Here is a 17,601-nt window from a genome sequence, read left to right as displayed (position 1 = left end):
ATTACCTCTACGGGGTTAAATGCGAGATCTTCACTGATCACAAGAGTTTACAGTACATCTTAAGTCAGAGAGAGCTGAATTTACGGCAAAGAAGGTGGGTCGAATTGCTCAGTGATTATGATTGTAAGATCCAGTATCACCCGGGTAAGGCGAATGTTGTCGCAGACGCCCTAAGCCGGAAGTCACTAGGCAGTTTGTCCCATATAGTAGCAGAGCGGAGACCAGTTGTGATGGAGCTTTATAAGCTCTTTGACGAGGGATTACAGTTAGAGTTGTCTGGTACAGGTGCGTTGATAGCACAGATGAGAGTGACACCTGTGTTTCTGGAGCAGATAGCTTAGAGACAGCACGAGGACCCTGAATTGATGAAAATTGCCAGAACTGTTCAGTCAGGCAACAATGCAGAGTTTAGATTTGACAGCAAAGGGATCCTTCGCTATGGGAGTCGACTTTGTGTACCAGATAGGGGCAGTGTAAAGGAAGACATTATGAGGGAAGCTCATAATGCGAGGTATAGTGTTCACCCAGGAGCCACCAAGGTGTATCAGGATCTGAAAAGGGTCTATTGGTGGCCAGCCATGAAGAAAGAAGTGGCGCAATTCGTGACAGCCTGTGAGGTTTGTCAGAGGGTGAAATTAGAGCATCAGAAACCAGCCGGAATGCTTAACCCCTTACCGATTCCAGAGTGGAAATGGGAGAACATAGCCATGGATTTTGTAATGGGTTTACCAGTAGCGTCCAACAAGATAGACTCGATATGGGTGATTGTGGACAGACTCACGAAATCTGCTCATTTTCTTCCAGTACGGAGTAACTATTCTGTGGATAAGTTGGCACAGGTCTATCTGGATGAGATAGTGAGATTACATGGAGTTCCAGTGTCTATAGTTTCAGACAGAGGACCTCAGTTTACCTCCCGCTTTTGGCGGAGTCTGCAAAGTGCAATGGGCACGAGATTGGATTTTAGTACTGCTTTCCACCCACAGACTGATGGACAGTCAGAAAGGACCATCCAGACCATAGAGGATATGCTTCGCCTATGTGTGTTAGACTTTGGCGGTTCTTGGAGGCAGCATCTACCTTTGGTGGAGTTTGCCTACAATAACAGTCATCATGCTAGCATTGGGATGGCTCCTTATGAAGCTTTGTATGGGAGGAAGTGCAGATCCCCTGTTTGCTGGGAAGAGGTAGGAGAGAAGGCTCTTGCAGGGCCAGAGTTAGTAGACCTTACCAGTAGAATGGTGCCCATGATCAGAGAGAGAATCAGAACAGCTCAGAGTAGACAGAAAAGTTATGCAGACGTTCGCAGAAAGCAGTTAGAGTTTCAAGAAGGTAATTGGGTATTGCTGAAAGTGTCTCCAATGAAAGGAGTGGTTCGTTTTGGGAAGAAAGGTAAATTGGCTCCACGGTACATTGGACCCTTTGAGGTGTTACAGAGGATCGGAAATGTGTCGTATAAGCTGGATTTACCTGCTTCTATGGAGAGGATTCACCCGGTATTTCATGTTTCTATGCTACGACAGTATGTGTCAGATCCGAATCAGGTTCTGAGTGAGCCTGAGGTGGAGATTCATACGGATCTCACCTATATAGAGCAGCCAGTGCGGATTCTGGACACGCAGATCAGACAGCTAAGGAACAAGGAGATTCCGATGGTGAAAGTTCTATGGAACCACCATAACCTAGAAGAGTGCACATGGGAGACGCGGGAGTCTATGCTCCAGCAGTATCCATATTTGTTTTGAGGTTAGTTTCCTCCTTGTGTTTTGTTTTTGTATGTTTTAGGAACATCCGAGGACGAATGTTCTTAAGGAGGGGAGAATGTAATACCCGGCATGTTCAGACATCGAAATTCCTACCGTCCGATGGAATCTAGGATGTCAAAGCATCCCTGAAGGGTAGAGTGAAGGTTTTCTAAAATGTTTTTACATGTTTTAAGCTTTTGTTTTAGAAAAGAAATGAGTTTTGAAGAGAAAAGGCTAAGGAAGTCTTTGCCACTTTCGGCCCCCGAAAGTTGAAGTTCGGCCGCTGAAAGTACCCCATGTTCGGCCCCCTAAACTCTAATGTTCGGCCTCCGAAGGTGGTGAGGTGTTGCATGTAGCTTTAGCCACCAAATGTGAAGCGGTGGTTCTTTGTTAAAGGTGCTTTTGGCCGAGAAAGGAGGTGCTTAAGCTTTCCTTTGGGTCAGAGACATGTTCATGCTTCCCCTTAGTGACTTACCTAGTTTCTCATCAAATCTTTCAAAGAAAAACAAGTTTAAAGTGAGTTTAAGATAGTTTTGAGAAGTTGTGGAGTTTAAGAACTTGTGAAGTTTGAATCTCCATCTTTTCAAGTTTGGAGTCACACCAGCCTTTGTTCCTCAAGAGGTAAGTGTGATCCTTAGTTTTTATCATGTTTTACATAAGCTTGATGAAGGAGAAGGGGAGTTATGCATGTGTATGCATAAGTTGTGCATAGTAGGGTGCATAAATCGTTTATGCTATATGTATGCTTGATGTGTGTTGTTGGTTGGAGTTTTAATGTGGTTTAAGACTCCTATATGCATGATTAAGTGGTAGAGCATGTTTGGAGAGGTGGGATGCATGTTTGGAGGGTTAGTGTTTGGATGGCATGGTTGTGCACGAAGCTGAGTTCTGGATGAACTCAGGTTCGGCCGCCGAATGTGGGAGTTCGGCCGCCGAACCTCTTCTGAAGGCAGTTTTGGCTGCCTAAGGTTGCCCCCGAACATTTGGACTTTCGGATCTGTCATGCACATTCGGCCGCCGAAGGTGCCCCCGAAAGTGCCCTGTCCAGCTTTCCTTTGCATGTTTTCCATGGTTGTTCTAAGGTGTTTTAAGGGGTTTTTGGGGAGATGTTTAGAGATATGTTAGAGTATGTTTGGTCCCTCATTTAAGTCTATCTGTGTAGGCACAGACCAGAGGAACCAGAGAGTTCAGCAGTGAGTACCGCTTCAGGAGCCTGCAGAGTCAGTCAGAGTCAGTCAGAGGTGAGTGGAACTACACTTAATTCTTTTAATTACGAAATGTAATGTTTTTAGCATATTTCATTCATCATGAGTATGCATAGGATGATTGTATTAGAAATCACGAATATGTTGCATTGCATAGTTAATTGTTGATGTGGGTGAATGCTGAATGATCCAATAGTCCCAGACAGGAAGTCCAGGACCCCATTCTACGGCCTGGCAGGTATAGAGAGTTCAGGACCCCATTCTACGGCCTGACAGGTTTGTTTTTGTACAGGAAGTCCAGGACCCCATGCGATGGCCTGGCAGATTTATTATTTATACAGGAAAAATCCAGGACCTCATCAATGGCCTGGAAATTTAAAATGTGTGTGTATGTATGTATGGATGTATGTATGCATTACAGGAAGACCAGGACCCCAGTCGACGGCCTGGCACGGATTAGATACTGGGACTATGTGGTGACAGGTTTACCCTAGATGTGAATTGTCTGTGATATGATGCATTCCATAAGATCATGTTTTAATGACAGGTTTTATTGTTCTACTCACTGGGCTATAGAGCTCATCCTTCTCCCTTATTCCCAGTTTTGCAGGTTTCAGTATACAGGTTGTACAAGGGCAAGTCAGAGGTGCATAAAAAAAAGAGAGCTTGTAATAGTTAGAGTGGATATGTATTATTAAAGAGATGTATTAGTTGTGTAAATAGTTAAAGTGTGCTTGACTTAGTTATTCTGTTTTATAAGTCTTTTGTATACATGATCAAGTTATATAACTGTTTTACAAACAGGTGAAAAACCAGGCTTAACAGGTATGATTTAACCCATCTAGAGCAAGCTCTAGTCAGGGGTACAGAGTACAAAGTATAGAGATTGTGCATGCACAGGTTAAGCCATAGTTCAGAGAAAGAAAAGTTTTTATTTTCACAGAAAATATATGATCATGTATGAGTTTTTACAGGTACACAGAGAGTATAGCAGGCTTGCTACGGGTTCTGGCGGCCTTATGCCGACCTGAATCCTAGCGCCGGTGACGGTCCATTTCCGGGTCGTTACATGCCCCCCAAGTCTTGCACATTCAAAATTCAAAATTCAAAAGAGAGGCTCCACCTCATTAATGTGCATTGGGCGGCAAGGGCAGTACTTGGGCAGCAAGGAGATCAACTTGGGCAGCAAATAAGGAGCTAGGGCAGCATATAAAGCCTATATAAGCATCTCTTCAAGTAGCCGTACGACCACGCCATCTCCACACACCATTCGGCTGCCCCATCTCTCCCTTCTTCTCCAAGGCTTCGGCCTTTCTTCTTCTACTACTTTTCTTTTATTTTCTTGTTTTGTTGTAGCCATGAGTGGCTGAAACTCTTTTTTCTAGTTGAAGATTGATTGAAACTTTAGTTGTTTTATGGATTGGGAGGTCTGAACATACATTGTTTAACTTTTATTTATTCAATATTTATGCAATTTCATGCTTGATTCCATTATTGCTTTGTTATTTTGATCAATGTGGCCAGTTGATTCTTGATTGCAAGGTGATATATTGTTAGTTTGAATAGTTTTAAATCCGTAATTGCTTGGATTATTCAAACACAAGAACACTTGGTGTAAAAACTAAGGAATTTGCATGATCTAGCGATATCTCCATGCTTTTGAGTGGCTAGAATTAGATCTCTCTATTTCTTAATGCAGTTGACAGTTGTTTTGATGCCTAAGGCCCAAGGACGTTCCTTGGCAACTTGTTGATTAGTGATTGGTTAGAGGATATTTCCTAATTAATTTATGCTCAAGGAGAGATATGGTAGTGAGAAGCGTCTTCCATCTCCATAACTAATTTATTGAATCAAACATAAGAACCTAAGTATCAATGATCAATCCCAACAACTGAAGTGGATCCAATTCTTCAACTAGACCTTTCTCATTATTGATTTCTCTTTACTTTTATTATTCGCTTACTTTATTGCTTTCTTTATTAGTTTAACTGAATCAATCTCAAAATCCCCCTTTTACTTTTATTGTCAGTTTATTTTGCTTTCAGTTTATTCGCTTTAAGTTTATTTTCTTGGTTGTGATAAGGAAGATAGGTAAGTTTTCAATTCCCTGTGAATTCGATCCTTTCACCACTATGTGCAGTAGTAATATTGTTGATAACTGAAAAGGTTATTTTTGACCGGCTTCGACAACCGACAGTAAAAAATTGGCGCCGTTGCCGGTGAGTTGATTTAACTAATCTATTTTTAAAGAGATTTTTATCATTATTATTTGTTTGCATGTTACATAATAATGATTATCATCCCTGGTTACTTATTATTATGTTGATAATAATAAAATATAGCTAGTATGATTATTGATTGATAATCATGAGATGATTATGTGTATGTTGATATAATTCAATAATCATAGATACTTGTTAGAGAACAAAGTATTGGATGGACCCGCATTGAGATCACTACATGGGTCATTGTCATAAGTGAATCTCAAAGTAGTTATGTCTTAATCTTTTGACTTGAGATTGTCATAGTTTCCAGCATAAGGACTATTATGTTTTGACATAACCAAACATTGTCTTTAATTGGACAATTATAAAGGTTATGATTGAGCATAATAGAAATTATATAGAGAATAATGAACAATCAAGATATGATTTGTCCCTCTCTCTCAGAGAGATATCTTCTGGGCCCCTCGATAAGTGAGACTGAGAAATGCATGGCCATGCTCAAATGAATCGATACTATGATCAATATCATTTGAATTTATCAGTCTACTTAGAGATTGAGAAATCATAAGTTTGAACATTATAAGTTTGACATTGACCATGACTTATGTTCAAACTAGATATCGTGTGACAAAGAGATTAATTCATGTTCTATTTATTAGGCTTTATCGAACTATTGATCCTCATATTAGTTGGGTAGTCATAATGTATTGCTAGAGGCCACTTATAACTTATGGGTTTTGTGGTACTGGGCCTATTGCTAATTAATGTAAGCCTATTGGGTCACACACAAAAAAACGTTGTTGATGTGCTATGTCATATTAATGGGCTAAAAGCCCAAAGCCCATTAATATAATTAACAATAATAAAGTGTTATTATTATTAATCATTAATATAATTAATAATAATAAAGTGTTATTATTATTAATATTAATTATTAATATAATTAATAATAATAAAGTATTATTATTAATCATTTATTATTATGAGATAATAATATTTAAAAAATCTGCAGTCTATCTGTAACCGTTACAAATAAAGGACTCTATCACATAAGATATTTGAGTATCTGCGAGATTGTGATAGTGGGTTATGAACACAACTCCTTTTAGGAAAAGGAGTTGTGGGAAAAACAAAAGACTGAAACATATAAATACCCCTTCTACGAATTGTGGAAGGTACATTTTTTAGAAAACTCAGTCTAAAAAGTTGCAGATTATGAAGCACACAATCTATCTATCTTTGAGAGAGCTAGCACTCTAGAAGGATAGAAGACGTTCGTGTGGATACTATAGAGGGTGTTCGTTTGGAAAAGCAACACCATCAGTCCGCCATTGTATCTTCTCGACGAGATTAACAGGTTAGTCTCACATCCTTCTTATGAAAGAAACGAAGCACTCGGATTCTGGGAAAAGAAAATCCGAGATTTTTATTTTTCCGCTGCGCAATTTGGGTTGCAATAAACTTGGAATTTCCCAACAAGTTGATTTAACTAATCTGTTTTTCTTTCATGACCAGATCTGAACTTAAGAAACTGATTCATGGCTGAGGTAAGTACATCTATTCTCACTGCTCAAATTTCTGAACTAACCTCTGTTATGAAAAGTTTTGTCATAAGTCGAGCTCAACAATCTCAACAACTTCAGCGAATCAGACCATGTGGGATTTGTGCATATGTAGGACACTCAACTGATCAATGTCCTACACTTTATGAGGATGACCAACAAGTACATGCATTTGGAGGATTCTATGGACAGCCAAGACATGATCCCTACCTTAACACATACAATCCAGGTTGGGGAGACCATCCGAACAACGGCTGTGCTAGGGCCAACAACTACCAGAACTATCAAAGAGATCAAGCCCAAGCGGCACCTCCAAGTTTCAACCAGCACCTTGAGAAGATGATGGAGACATTGGCCAATTCTGTGCAAAGTCTCTAACAACAGATAGGACAAGTGGCAACCTCAGTAAGTGCAATCGTGTTAAGAAGAGAGGAAGAGCTTCAAGATGTAAAGGCTGATGATGGAAGTTCACAAGTACAAGAACAAGCTGCTGAAGAAAAGCAGCCAGAAAGCTGTTTGTCCAAACAAATTGGTCAAACAGAACCTATTGATGGTTTAGATATCATTGATTGTTTGAGCCAAGAAGTTATTTATATAAATCAAGATGATAAGCTAAACAATGATTTTTGCAGGGAGGCTAGCCAAAAAGATGAAGAAAGCCAAACAGAGCCAAAACTGAAAGCAAACATCTGCAGCATTCAGCAGAAGGACTGCGACTAAACGCAGAAAGACAAAGATCCACCCGCACCTCTTCAGCTCAAATCGCAGGTTAGTTCTACTATTCATCCAATGCAAACAAGCCATGTGCAAAAGGAGCAAGTGGAAGTCCAATCGCCTAAACCAAAGGAGCATGCGGATCAATGCTTGCCCAAACCACCGGATAAGGTAGAATTTATTTTGCCCGAATTCACTATCAAATTGCAGCCACCTATGGAGAAATATGAATTGAAGTTCGAAGTGCTCAAAAATGCAAACATAAGGGCTAGAGACACACCTCACCTGAAAGAGGAGAAGCTAATCATGTTACTTCATGAGTACATGAAAGAAATAGGATGGGTTATGACCAAATCAAAAGGCGTGCTACACTTTTTACTTAATTCAGTTGGGACTCTTTTCCCTCCCCCAATTATTTGAACCTTGATCAAGTGGAGAAGGTCCAGCCCGTGACCTTAAATAAGGGCGCTTACAACCACACCAGAGGAGTACTCAGTTTCCTTTGAACTTTAATTTTTCCAATACATTGAGGACAATGCATGAATTAGGTGTGGGGATACAGATCTCTGAACTTTTATTTTTAGTCCATTTTTGCTTTCAATTTTAGTTTGAATAGCCACAGTTTGAATTTTTTTTTCATTTTTGTTATTTTTGCTTTTATTGCACACATATGTAGCCACAGTTTTTTTTATTTTTGTTTTGGTTTGCTTTACTCAAACTCATAGACTATTTTGGATGAGCTTTCTTTCCATGAACCCATTGATGTGATGACTCTTTAAACCTAAGTTGAATCAATTGCAGTGAGTTGTATTCATGTTTGAAAATTTCCTTTTGAATTGAATCTTTGAGTTTGCTGTGGTGAAAAATCTATATTACTCATTAGAGAGAATGAATTGAAAGATGTGTGAATGAACTTAACATGACTTGTTTGAGCAATTAGAATTGATTTGCTCAATTCTTTGAGAAAGAAAATTCAACAAAAGCCTAGACTTCATGAGCACAAATTTAAAACTGTTCCAATGGTTGAAAGACTATGAACAGAGCTAGTAGCCACTTGAACATGTGACCAACTGAGTAACTGGGGGTGCATATCACTGATCAAGCATAATTTAGCCACATTTTTATTATATTTATTACTGTTTAATTACACATTTTTCTAGCTTAATTTATGTTTTTGTTATGTTTTTGTAGAAAAGGAAGAAAATGGAAAGTTGGAGAAAAAGTGCAGAAAAAGCTGGAAAAGTGATTGGGTTAAAGTGATTTGGCCAAATCACCCGCAAAGATCAGAAGCAGAAAGCTAAGGCAGAAATCTGGAGGCAACATACAGAAACGATTTGGGCAAGTGATTTGTCCAAATCACCCGCCCAAATCACACTAACGCCAAAAACCACAGCAGCGCGGGAAAAAGAGCAGAAATTCAGAATTCAAAAGAAAAGAAGTCCAAATCCACCTCAAACACCACCAGCTCAATCCCAAAAGCCACGAGGAGATCCTTCAACCAAAAGAATTCCATCTACAACAAAATTCAAGAATTAAAGACTATAAAGACCAAGTCAAAATAGGGACTCCAAATCCTAATTGAACTTGGACTCTTCACCTATAAAATGGACAACAATCAAACTAGCAAGGAGCATCTTCTCAGCGTCGGCAATTCTACAGAATTTTGGTAGTCACACAGCAGCTTCTCCATTCTTTTCTTTCTTCTTTCTTTTTTGTGATTTTGTCCACCATGAGTGGCTAAACACTTTCCTTTTCTAATTGAAGTTGGAAAAAATTTAGTTTGTGATGAATTGGGAGATTTAAATCTCCATTATTAAACTCTTGTTTACTTTCAATATTTATGCAACTTGATCTTTCTATAAGTATTGCTTTGCTTTTAGAATCAATTAATGCATGTTGCTTTTAATTGCTTAAGTAATATATTGTTTGAATGACTTAGGTCCGTAATTGCTTAGGTTGTTTAAACTCAAGTATAATCGGTTGCATAATCTAAACTTGACCACGCGGTTGGCAAGGTTAGAATTAGGTTTCTCTAAGTCCTAACGCAGTTAACAGTTGTTCGATGCTAAAAGCCCCAAGGACGTTCCTTGGCATCTTGTTAACTAGTGTTTGATTGGTGAATGTTTTCTAGTCAAACTAGAATTAAGGAGGAATTTGGATTGTGAGAAGCGTCTTCCACATCCTAAACTAATTTATTGAAATAAATAGGAGTACTAAAGAGTCAATGATCAATTCTAAACAAACTGAAATAGATCCATGCTTCAACTAGAATCCTTCTCCCATTGATTTACTCATTTAAATTACCGCTTTCTTTTATTTAGTTTTAACTCTTCAAAACAAACCCCCCTCTTTTATTTACTTTGTTATTTGTCCAAGTCAGTAATAGGAAAATTCGTAGTGTCAAATCTCTGTGGTTCGATCCTATTGCCACTATTTACAAATTAATATGTTGGTTGATAATAGGTTTATTTTTGACGGCTTCGACAACCGCTATAAAAAATTATTGCCGTTGCTGGGGATTTGATTTAAACTAACGTATTTTCCCTTTATGACCAGGTCTGGCCGTAAAGACACTCTTCTTTACGATCCGGAGATAGAACGCACTGCCAAGAGCCTAAGAAAGCAAGCAAACTTGAGGAACTAAGCCTCCAAATCATCTTCATCAGCAACAACAACGAATTTGGAGTCTACCATCCGATCTGTCACTACACCATCAAACAGAACTGCTACTGCCCCTGCTGCAGAATTTATTGCACCAGCAGATTCGCCTACTGCTGCCACTGCTGAAATTGCACTAGAAACAGAATTCCAAGTTGCTATAGAAAATCTAGCAATGGCAGAACCACCTGTTGCACGTGAAGAAGCTGAAGCCGAAGCTGGAAACCTGCCTGTCCAAGCACCACAGCCACGGGAGAGAACACTCCGAGAGCTAGCTAAACCAGCAGGAGACCAAGCACCCTTATGCATTACATATCCCTCATTGACAGCACCCTTTGAAGTAAAGACAGGTCTGATCCATCTCCTTCCCAAATTTAGAGGCCTAGAAAATGAGGACCCTCACAAGCATTTGAAGGAATTCCACATTGTGTGCTCAACCATAAGACCCCAAGGTATTTCAGAGGAGCATGTTAAACTTCGAGCCTTCCCCTTTTCCCTTGATGACTATGCCAAAGATTGGCTATTCTACATGCCACCCAGATCCATTACATCATGGGCTGGTATGGTGAGAGCATTCTTGAGCAAATTCTTTCCAACATCAAAAGCCATTGATATCTGACTCGCGGTTGTCGAAGCCGGTAAAAAATAACCTCTACGGTTATCAATAATCTTACAACTGCAGATAGTGGTAAAGGATCAAATCCACAGTGAATTGAGTACTTATCTATTTTTCCCAAACAAGATCAATCAGAATCAACTGAAAGCACAATTGAAAGCAAGTAGAGCAAAAGGAAAGTGCAATAAAGTAAAAAGGGGGTTTTGAGATTGATTTGACTAACGACTATTGAAAGCAATTAAAACAACAAGTAATTAAAATAAAAGAGGAAATCAATATGAGAAAAGTCTAGTTGAAGATATGGATCCACTTTGGTTGTTTGGGTTGATCATTAAAACTTATGTTCTCTTAATTGGTTCAATAGATTGGTTATGGGGATGGAAAACGCTTCTCATCACCATGTCTCTCCTTATGATTAAATCAATTAGGGAACGTCCTCTAATCAATTACTAATTAACAAATTGCCAAGGAATGTCCTTGGGCCTTAGGCATCAAAACAATTGTCAATTGCATGAAGAAAGAGAGAGATCCAACCCTAGCTACTCAAACGCATGAGATGTTGCTAGATCATACAATTTCTTAGTTTTTACACCAAGTGTTCTTAGGTCAGAATATTTTCAGCAATTACAGACTAAAAAATATCCCAACTAACAATCAATTAACTTTGCAATCAAGAATCAAGTGGCCAATTTGATCAAAACAACAAAGCAATCTTAGATTTAAGCACACAATTGCATGAATATTAAATAAACCAAAAGAAAGCACTTTATGTTCAGATCTCACAACCCTTTAAACAACCTTAGCTTCAACCAAACTTCAACTAGAATTAGGGGTTTCAGCCACTCATGGCTAAACCAAAATAGAAAATTAAAGAAAAGAAAGCAAGAAGATGAAGAACCAAGGGGAAGAAGCCTTAAAGAGCCTTGGCCAAACTTTGAAGGAGTTGTGTGGATGAAAATCTTCCTTTCCTGTCTTTTTGAAGCCTTTAAATATGTCTTGAGAGGCTGCCTAGGGTTCCTTGGCAGTCCATGAGTCTTTTAGAAGCTGTCCAAAGTGCCCTTAGTCCCATATGTGCCTTCTTTGTGCATGTGTGAAGGCAAAAACGTAGAGCATGCATGGGATTGCAAGTGGGGGCTTTTTGGTCTTTTAATTGCTGCCCAAGGTCTTCAAGGTATTGCCCAAGGAGTCCAAGAGGTTGCCCATGCACTAATAAGGAAGGTGGAGCCTCCTTTTGAAATTTGAATGTGCATGGCATGAAGTGGGAAACATGTGATCTTTGGATTTGGCTTCCTTAATAAGCTGGATCTTGAAATCCAATATTTGAATGTGAATCTTGAAGATTTGGATTTCAAAATACTTCCCTTGTTTGGCTCCTCAAATATGGCAACTTGGGATATGACTTATTGAATAAGGAAAGGGAGTGTTGAGAGGAACTTTCGGCTGCCTAAAGTTGCTTTCGGAAGTGGGACTTTCAGCTCTGGAGTGAAGGTTCGGTGGCCGAAGGTGCCGCCGAAGATGGGTGACTTTCGGCTCTAGACGAGACTTTCGGCTTTCGAAAGTGCTTCCGAAGGTGGGTGATTTTCGGCTTCCGAAAGTGCTTTCGAAGGTGGTGGAGTTTCGGATTTGGAGGCCACTTTCGGCTTCCGAAGGTGCTTCCGAAGGTGACTTTTATGTTTTTGGCACTTTTTGGCATTTTTAAGACCATTTTCTCCTGATTGTCTCTTTATACCTAATACCTGCAAAACATGATTAAAACCACAAAATTAGACAGAATAGATGTAAGTAAACATCAATATCATCATGATAAAGTGAACTAAAATATGCTCTATCAGTATCCGTCGAGAGATAAGTGGTATAAGGCAAAAACACTCTGAAGGCTTATATGAGTACTGGGAGAGGTTCAAAAGGTTATGCCCAAGCTGCCCACAGCATGATATTTCTGACAAATCCCTCATCGAATACTTCTATGGAGGTTTACTACCCGCAGAAAGGAAGTTTATTGATACAGCTTGTGGAGGGTCAACTCAAGACAAATCACCTTGAGAGAAGAGGAATTTAATTTCCATTATGGCAGTAGCTTCACAACAATTTCGAGACCAAGAACAGCCACCAAGAAGGGTGAATGAGGTGAGTACATCCATTTTGGCATCCCAAATATCTGATCTGACCAATGCTGTCCGTAGCCTTGTTATGGGTCAAGCCCAACAAGTCCAGCAGATTCAGCAGCCCAAGCCATATGGAATATGTGCAAATATAAACCACCCAACTGATCTATGTCCTTCCCTTCAAGAAGAGGACCAGCAAGTCAATGCAGTTGGAGGTTTCAATGGGCAAAGAAGGTATGATTCCTATTTTAATACATACAACCCAGGTTGGAGGGATCACCCAAATTTCAGTTATGCAAGGGCCAATCAATATCCAAATTACCAGCAAAGAAATCCAGCCCCAGCAGCACCTCAAAAGACCAATGCACCCCTTGAAGATTTAGTGAAGTCCCTAGCAAACACTGTGCAAAATCTTGAGCAACAAATGGGACAAATGGCTTCATCCTTGAGCAAGCTTGAATCACAAGGAAAACTGCCCTCCCAAACTGAGGTAAACCCGTACTTTCGGCCACCGAACCTGCCTGGGAGGCAAGCCTTTCGGCTGCCGAAGCCGAACCCTGCCCCCGAAAGAGGACTTTCGTCTCTGGAGGGCAGTTTCGGCCGCCGAAAGTGCCGCCGAACATGCATGAGTTTCGTCTTTGTCTGGGAGTTTTGGCCGCCGAAGTTGCCGCCGAACCTGCCTGACTTTCGGCTCTGGAGGGACTTTCGGCTGCCGAACCTGCCGCCGAAAGTGCCCTGTTCAGCCTTCCTTTGCATGTATTCCATGAATGTTTTGAGGTGTTTTAGGGGGTTTTTGGGGAGTATCTTTAGAGTTATGTTCATGTATGTTTGGTCCCTCATTTGAGTCCACCTGTGTAGGTTCAGACCCGAGGAACCGAGGACCCCAGCAGTGAGTTCAGCTACTTTTGTGTCTATCAGAGCTAGCCAGAGGTGAGTGGAATAACTCTTCATGCTTTAAAGTAAATAAATCAGTTTTAGCATGCTTCACGCATCATGAATGCCATGAGATATAATAGGGTGTTTGCATTAGAACTCACGAATATGTTGCATTGCATAATATGTTGATGATGCGGATGAATGTTGAATGATCCTTTAGTCCTCATATGTTACGATATGATGATGATACGGTACGGAAGACCAGTGAGGCCCATTCTACGCCCCTGGCACCATGTAAGAGAAAGACCAGTGAGGCCCATTCTACGCCCCTGGCACAGTCGGAATGTTATGTTATGTTATGTTATGTAAGAGAAAGACCAGTGAGGCCCATTCTACGCCCCTGGCATAGTTAGACCATGTAGAGGACTATTGGTGACAACTTCATCCTTGATGTGATATGATTGTGATGTGATGCATTCCATGTTACCATATGTTTTAAATATTTTATTATTCTGCTCACTGGGCTCTAGTAGCTCACCCCTCTCCCTTAACCCCCAGGTTTGCAGGTACAGGGTAGACCAGGAGGTCAGCAGGAGTAGAGTCACGTTTATGTAGTAGTTAGTAGTGGACATGAATATGATGAATATGATGTAATGTAAAAGTACAGTATAGACATGTAATGTAATGAGGTTCATGGATGTTAGAGGTGTGCTTGACCATAGAATGTTGTTATCCCTTTTAATACATGATCTTAGATATTTTATGATGTTTATGTAAACCAACTCAATGCATGTTATGTCACCCATTGGGGTACTGATGAGATCCCATAGAGGGGTCAATGCTTATGATTATGTTATGTATAGTGCATGCACAGGTTGAGTTTGGTGTATGAGAGAATGTATGAAAGAAAAGTTTTAATTTTTATGTATGTTGTTGATCATGTATGGGATTAAACAGGTTCACAGGATGTATGTTTGGCTTGCTACGGGTCCCGGCAGCCTTAAGCCGATCTGGATCCTAGCGCTGGTAGCGGTCCGATTTTCGGGTCGTTACACAAAATGCTAGTGCTATCACATTGAGGAGTGGGAGAGAGCTGCAAGACAGCTGGGTTGAGCAAAAGCAGAAACAGGTCACTCAGGAAAATTTGCCAGAAAGTAATCAGGGCAGTCGATCTGCCCAAATCACATACCCAATCGCTAGGCAGACTGAGCTGCCCAGCAGTAGTAATCTGCCCAAATCACCAGAGAAGGCAGAAGTCGATCTGCCCAAATCAACAGACCAGGCAGAATCCAGTCACGGGCAAAAATCAGACCAGCAACCAGCAGAAAAATTCAAGGTACCTCCCCCCTTCCCAAAGAGATTTGCAAGGTCCCAAAAAGAAAAAGAGGAGAAAGAAATACTTGAGACACTTTGCAAGGTAGAAATCAACATTCCTCTACTTGATGCTGTCAAGCAAATTCCAAGGTATGCCAAATTTCTTAAAGAGCTATGCACCAACCGAAGGAAACTTGCTGAACGTGAAAAGGTAAGTGTGGGGGAGTGTGTCTCAGCTGTTATTCAAAGGAAACTTCCCACCAAATGCAAGGATAGAGGAATGTTCGCTATTTCATGCAAAATAGGCAATGTGGGGATAAAGAAGGCCATGTGTGACCTTGGAGCTTCAATTAATGTTATGCCCCTTTCCATTTTTAACTTGTTGAATGCGGGACACTCAAGGGCACCAGCATTGTGATTCAACTGGCTGACCGATCAGTTGTCTATCCTAAGGGAGTGCTAGAAGATGTGTTGGTGCAAGTAGACCAACTAGTCTTCCCAGTAGATTTTTATGTAATTGACATGGAGGAAGACAAGAGCAACACAACATTTGACATCCTACTTGGAAGACCATTCTTGAGCACAGCTAGAACCAAAATTGATGTGCATGATGGTACATTAACTATGGAGTTTGAAGGGGAAGTTATCAGATTTAATGTTTATAATGCTATGAAATTCCCCAATGATGTTTCTCCTGTTTATGGACTTGATATTATTGATGATTTAAGTCAAGAAATTTTTTATTTTGATCAAGATAACTTACTTTATGATGGTTTATACAGGCAAGGAGATATGGACAGCAACAGCACCATGACAGAAGCAGTGAAGACAGTCTGTTGTACCTTACTGGTTGCGGATGATCTATCCAAATCACCAGAACAAGTAGATCCTGACTTGCCCAAATCACTGGAGCAACTAGATATAATCAGGAGCAATTTGGCCAAATCACCAGAACCAGCATCAGGTAATCTGCCCAAATCAGTGGACAGACAGCAAGCATCAAACCAAACAGCAACTGCATCAGATCTAAAACCCTTACCAGGGCACCTTAAATATGCCTATTTGGGGGCTGGAAATACACTTCTAGTCATAGTATCCAATCAACTCAGCCAGCAAGAAGAGGACGAACTCCTGGAAGTATTGAGGAAACACAAGAAAGCAATTGGGTGGACCTTGGAAGACATCAAAGGCATCTCACCCTCAACATGCATGCATCGGATACTTATGGAGGATGAATGCAAACCTATCCGTGAGGCCCAAAGAAGGCTGAATCCACCAATGATGGAGGTTGTGAAGAAAGAAATAGTAAAGCTCTTAGATACTGGAGTAATCTACCCCATCTCTGACAGCAAGTGGGTGAGTCCTATCCACGTAGTACCAAAGAAGACTGGGATTACTATTGTCCCTAATTCTGAAGGAGACCTAGTACCCACTCGTGTGCAAAATAGGTGGAGAGTGTGCATGGATTACAGGAAGCTCAACACAGCCACAGGGAAGGACCACTTCCCCTTGCCCTTCATGGACCAAATGCTTGAGAGACTTGCTGGAAAAAGCTATTACTGCTGCCTTGATGGATATTCGGGATTCTACCAAATCCCCATTGCACCTGAAGATCAAGAAAAGACCACTTTCACATGTCCATTTGGCACCTTCGCATTTAGGAGGATGCCCTTCGGTCTTTGCAATACACTAGCCACCTTCCAAAGGTGCATGATGAGTATTTTTTCTGACTATATGGAGAAAATTATTGAAGTCTTCATGGACGATTTCACGGTGTATGACAACTCTTTCAATGAATGCCTTGCCAACTTGGAGAAGATACTTCAGAGATGCTTAGAGACAAATCTGGTTCTGAATTACGAGAAGTGTCACTTCATGGTCAACCATGGCCTCATCTTAGGCCACATTGTTTCAGCAAAGGGGATAGAGGTGGACAAAGCTAAAATAGACACCATCAAAAGCTTGCCCCATCCAACCAGCATTCGGGAGATTAGATCTTTCCTTAGCCATGCTGGTTTTTACAGGAGGTTCATCAAGGATTTTTCCAAAATAACTCAGCCCCTATACAGGCTGCTTCAGCAAGATGTCCCATTTGAGTTTGATGAAAACTGCAAAACAGCCTTTGATTTGGTCAAATCACTGTTGATCACTGCCCCAATCATCCAGCCTCCTGACTGGACCCTTCCTTTTGAGATCATGTGCGACGCCAGCAACTTTGTTGTAGGTGCAGTGTTGGGACAGCGTGTAGGTAACTCTCCTCATGTCATTCATTATGCCTCACGTACCATAGATGCAGCTCAATGCAACTACTCCACAACAGAAAAGGAGTTACTAGCCGTGGTGTTTGCATTGGAGAAATTTCGATCCTATCTACTTGGGACAAAGGTGATTATTTATTCAGACCATGCTGCATTAAGATATTTAATCAAGAAAAAGGAATCCAAACCAAGGCTGGTATGATGGATATTGCTGTTGCAAGAGTTTGACTTAGAAATCCCTGACAACAAGAGGAAGGAGAACCTTGTAGCTGATCACCTCAGTCGAATACCTTCAGAAATGGAGCCATGCCCCATCAATGAAA

The 17,601-nt window shown here is 40.6% G+C and overlaps 1 pseudogene; it reads left to right on the top strand.

The window, feature by feature from the left end:
* LOC122723226 overlaps window positions 1–17,601 on the top strand; it is a 106,005-nt pseudogene that overhangs the window by 18,606 nt on the left and 69,798 nt on the right.

The sequence above is a fragment of the Manihot esculenta genome, chromosome 1, assembly GCF_001659605.2.
Source record: "Manihot esculenta cultivar AM560-2 chromosome 1, M.esculenta_v8, whole genome shotgun sequence".
NCBI classification, from domain to species: domain Eukaryota; kingdom Viridiplantae; phylum Streptophyta; class Magnoliopsida; order Malpighiales; family Euphorbiaceae; genus Manihot; species Manihot esculenta.
Note: the sequence above shows the minus strand (reverse complement) of the source record. Positions and strands in the feature narration are given on the sequence as shown.